Source organism: Macrobrachium rosenbergii, chromosome 12, assembly GCF_040412425.1.
Source record: "Macrobrachium rosenbergii isolate ZJJX-2024 chromosome 12, ASM4041242v1, whole genome shotgun sequence".
NCBI classification, from domain to species: Eukaryota; Metazoa; Arthropoda; class Malacostraca; order Decapoda; family Palaemonidae; genus Macrobrachium; species Macrobrachium rosenbergii.
In genome coordinates, this window is record NC_089752.1 from 40358359 (window position 1) to 40364208 (window position 5850).

The following is a 5850-nucleotide window of genomic DNA, read 5'->3' on the forward strand; positions in this document are numbered from 1 at the left end:
CCCAGAGGACACCTCCCGAAACCTAATCCACAAAGTGCATCACACATGAGACTCTATTCCATCAGCAGCATCACAACGTTAATAGCCATCCAAGGCTCAGGCCATTACATGCTTATTAACTGTATTAAACTGAGGAACACCAAGGCAACATTTTTGCACCGCTGATGTCCGATAATTATTACACTGGTTATTTCATAGCACTCAATTATTCCTTACTAACATTACCATAAAATACTGTCCATAGTTGTAACACCTGTCTCTGTTATTCTATTTTATTTATGACAATGAGATCGGATTCTATAGCTTTTGGATCAATTACCGCCCTGAATACGAAATAAAGCAGATGAGTGTCTAACAGCAGAGAATTAAAAGCAGGAACAGTTTAGAAAGTAATAACAGTACAAAATTATGAAGCTGACTGTACTAAAGTCGTAAACAGCAGCCACTCGCTGAGAATAAGTGACTGATGGGTACACATGTCAAATATGTAGGAGCTCAATTAAAAACAAATTGTTCAACTTGCTCTATATAAAATCCATTTCATGTCTCTCACTGATCATATTTGCGCTTGGCAGACTGCGTAAGGTTAATTGTCACACTAAGATACAGCTGAATATTTACTGTATGTTTTAGCAATACGTTAAGGAAGGTCGAATAAAAAAATAAGGGGTAAACTTTCTAGTATTTTTAGACGGCACGAATACACTAGCAATATTATGCAATAAAATGCAGGAGTATTCCTTTATTGAATTTTGGGGGTATATCACAACGACTGTCCTTGGGTAATTAATTTCATGTACTTTATATAATTGCTGTTGTCAGCTTCGGGCCAGCCTTTGTTACTGATGCCGCCCATGTAAGTAACAGAAGGAAGGTACCCTGGTAAGATCCACTTCTCTTTTTCTACCAATGCCCATAAAGAGAGAGAGAGAGAGAGAGAGAGAGAGAGAGAGAGAGAGAGAGAGAGAACATTCTTTCCGGATATAATGTTTGCATCGTGACCAGAACAACAGTCAACAAAAGAAGGCAAATCGTCTAAAAAGAGACCGGGTGCTTGAGAGAATAGCAAATTTTTCCAATATTCAGAAAATATACCGAAGCTTGGAAAGGACAAAATAGAGAGTGTGACCACGTTTGCTGATGTAAATCAACTGTAAAATTCTGCATTACTTTCTCTCTTCCATTTGACGAGTCTTTCTTTGAAAATGAAAATTAGTGATGGGACCAGTAAAAAGTAAAACGGGGAAGAAAAACGGGAAGAAACAATGTCCGAATCCCGACGTATTTTCTTAGCTTGAAATTTTGATGCAATTCAAACTTACATGATTTCCCTTAATTGGCTTCATTCATCAAGAGTTAAGTTTAAAAGGAGCCCTTCATAAGTTACAAGAGCACATTCACATCAAGAGTTGAACTTTAAAATGAACTCTTCTTAAGTTACGAGAGCATGCTTTCTCAAACGCATATGTATACAATATCTACATGCATGTATGTGAGTGCGAGCGAGGATGGAACTGTGACTGTAGAAAGGAAGCTTTCCTTATGCATCAACTACTACTAAATTCCCTGTCATGATTCTCTGTCATAATGCAATGATTTCTTTATAAATGAGACACTAAAGGACTTAATCCTCAGCATTATTTAGGAAAATTTTCTAGTTTAAATACCATAATTATCTGCTTCAACTTCTGGATATAATTCTGTTTTGAGATTGTTATTTTCATAAATGCGACGTCGTAAATATATGGGCCCGGGCGTTCTGCCTTCTGCTTCCGCTTTCGCTTGGAGTGTATTTCTAACTCAGTCGATTCCTTCCTAGAATCGTCTCTACTTTATATCAGCCTCTTAAGACATCATCCGCTCTAAGTCTGACTTTGCTGGCTTCAAAATAATCATATTGGGCCGCATATATACAAATAATCAAAATTTCGCTAATCTTTATGTTTGTAGAATTTCAGTCTTTAAAGTTTGAACTCTGAACAGAACAACGTTTCAGGACAAGACTATAATTAGAGTCTGGAGGTAATTACTGACTACTTCAAAGTCAGCGCGGCTTATCAGGCAGAAGCGCTTGGCGCCCAGAACTTTTTTCTTTTTTACTTTTCAACAATCTTCACTTTGAGATACATTAAAAATCTAGAGATATTATGTAACTGAATTAAAGTTACAAGATTTTACATATTTTTGCCTCTAGTGATTTAAAGAGCTAACTTCCATTACTTGTACTAAATTGCAGTATCTCAAATATATGAAATATTTAAATATCTATTACACTACTTGAACAAGCTTTAATGTTAGATACTGTAGTACCTAATATATACAAATACTTAAACACCTCTTGTACCACCTCAATATGCTTTAACGTTGGAGAAAGCATGAAGCTATTTTAAGAGTAGAAAAGTGTCCAAGTTTAATATATCGTACACAAAGATACCGTAGGAACTTTGCCATGTGAAAAACATTATAACTGAATATTCTGTCGTTCACTCCGTATCATATGGACTTAAAAACTCCTCCTTATTGCATTAAAAATAATCTTGAAGTGCAAATCTACAAAAATACTTATTAGATAAAACCCTAAATACAATTCGGCGTAGAAAAAATTTAGTCAGAGAATGAAATCTAGTCAGAGAACCTTTAATGGTCTTCCGTTAGCGAATATTTAATAGGATCACTCTTAAGTGAACTGATACAGCGCACTTCAGATAAAACACAGTACACTGTTAAAAATTAGCACCCGTGCCAAGCTGGGTTGAGGGATTCTAACATATCGACATTATTTCAGTGAAATTACATGTTCATGAAAACTATTAACAACAGGATATGAGAGAGAGAGAGAGAGAGAGAGAGAGAGAGAGAGAGAGAGAGAGAGAGAGAGAGAGAGAGAGACCCTGTATACTAAGCTGTAAAACTACCAAACTACCATAATTGTCCTTACTACCTAAATAATAAATTTTCTCTGAAAAAACCATCATTAGGTTAAATTAAATAATCATAAAATCTTAGCCTTTAAAATATCGAGTAGTTATTGAGGCTTTAACAATCAGTCAGTAACGGACCAACTTCCTCAGTAAGAGGAATATCATGCAGTATTATCGCCAACCTGATAGAGCGATATCGGCTGAATCTGTTCTACACTTCACCTCGACTTCCCCCTCCCTGAGCCTGGGGGAGACCCTTCCCCCTTTCCCTCTGAGAGCATTAACTGGTTACAGACGCAGATAACAACCAATCACTAGGCCGAAGGATGGTAAATTGAAAGGAAACAACTGTTTCACCTCTGGAAATTGCCCCCTTTTTCCAACTGCTTTTCAATTTTAGGTACAGAGAGAGAGAAAGAGAGTGAAATAATGTTTTCTACACCTGGCGTGGCAAAATCTAAGGTGATCACGCCAAAGCTACCCTTTGATGTAGCCACTCGACCTAACTATCGCTGTCATCAATCATCCTTTGCTATCGATTATCATCATCTCCTTCACCTCATCCGTCTCCCGGCCCGTGATATTCCTCATCCCTTTTTCGTTGTAGGGACTTTTTCTCTTTTTACAATAACAAGATTGAAGTCTTTTTCTTCCATTGTCTGGAAGTTTCGTACTGTCGCACTTGCAAAAAATACGAGATTAGGCCTTTCGGATTGTTTCCTTCGTTCCACTCAGTAGGTAGAAAAAGTTCTTTTAGTCTCAGGCTAAACAGCATATGTGCATTTGTATGTGTGGGCGCGCACGTGTGTGATACTTTTCTTCAAGTCTCAAATGTTTAAGGTTATCGTTTTCACAAGTGATTTTTTTTGGCTGTGTATATATTTCAATTTGTCTGCATTTACTCGAGCACTCGTCCTTTTTTCATTCGTACTGAAAAGCTTTCTGCTCTCAGTGAAACCTTTTCTGACATCTCTACCTCTCACAGTTTCTTTGTTTACTCTGAACCATCAAAGTCTCACACGCTTGTTATTTATTATTTGTTATTTTTGTATGTACATTTTTACATACAACAGGTCCAACTAACTCTGGCACCAGCCAAAGTCTGTATTTAACAAGCAATGTTGGCACCAATGAAGTTTATAGCTAATACAAACTTCTTGCCTATAGCTATATGCCAAATTACATAGTAATTATAGAAGGTAATAGAAGGTAATATTTTGCTATAACTAGCTACACACAAAAATCAATGAAGAACGTAATACCGATCGCAAAAGAGAAAATACACATCAACTGAATGGAACCAAATGCTACTGTAAGTACAAGTACAAGGCATCCGGCACAATTCCGTCTTCCATCATCATGACATACACGATTCTGCTTCACCTTGTGGACGAATGTTGTGTTCTGCAATACTCTCTCTCTCTCTCTCTCTCTCTCTCTCTCTCTCTCTCTCTCTCTACTGTATCTCAGTACTGTACATATCCTTTAATAAATATGAATTCTTCTTCTTCTTCTTTTAACGTGCTTTTTCCCATTTGTACTGGGTAAGCACGATGCCTTCTTTTGAAGGACTTTGCATAAAAAAACACGAAACCAAACAAGCTCTATTCAGTCAGGTCTACCTAGCCCTCTTCACCCATCCAACACTGAATCCCCACCCCCTCCCAGCCAGAGAAACTGTTTCCCACTTCTACCCTACTTCCAAAACAACCCCTTCTCAAAGTTTCTCTACACAGCCTTACTGGCCCTCCTCTCCCATGGCATCCAGCCATCTGACCGACTCCCCAACTTTGGAAACTTCTCCAGGCCTCCCCTATCCCTTAAAACACTTAGTCAGTCTGCTGATGATTTCATGCAGTGTTACCAATATTTTGCAGAGGCCGCACAGCATTACCAATCATTGGAGAGCGGTTTTGTCAAATATTTTGAAATATATATGTGTATCATATATATTTGGGCTTTGGTCCCTGCAGTCCGGTTGTGTCCGGATAGTGACGAGTTCCGGATTATGACGATCCAGATAATCGAGGGATTATTATATGTATGAATATATAAATGTGTGTGTGCTCACACACAAATGAAATAAGCGAAAAATTGCGCAAAAAAAAAGCAGATTACAACAGCATATGAGCATACTGTTGTAATAGGGGGATCAACCATTTTAAGTACAATAAAATGACGAAATTACCTCTATATCCTCAGCAATCTCATGGACACAGGGTAGAAACTAATGGACAATACGATATAACATACGATGGAAAGTCCGTTCCAGGTTAACAGATGGAAGTACAGTCACGCAAAAATATTTTGCAACATACAGTATTTCAACATTTTCGGACAACAGCTTATAATAGTGACATCTAGCACTATTCTCCATTGGGTTATTTAATCCATGGAAAAGAGCCTCTGAATTTACTCCCATAAGGATTGAATGGATGACTAATCATAGTTTTTTATTTGACTCTTTAACTTACCATCATGAGCGAATTTTTCCAAGATTTTGTTATTTTTTGTAATACGGATTTTTCACTCACCATTCTTTTTTATACTGTTAACCGTATGATTAACAACCAAAATCGAATAAGAAAAGCGCATTTCCTTGTATACATAACACGAATAAATTATTGTTAGGTGAACGAAAACTTCTGGAGCATGTTGCAAAAGATTTTTGAGTGATTGTACTGTTTTCATAAATAAAGAGAGAGAGAGAGAGAGAGAGAGAGAGAGAGAGAGAGAGAATGCAAACGCAAATGCGAGTCTCAAAAAAAAACATATTCGGATTATGCTGCACATTTTTTGTTTAACTCAAAGCGTACCAAGGAGTGACGGCAAGATTAAGCGATAAAACTTTCGAGAGCAACGATAAAGACTTCATGTAGAAAACCATGAAGTGGCAAAACACAGTGGAAAATCTCCTGGCAGTTGTTCG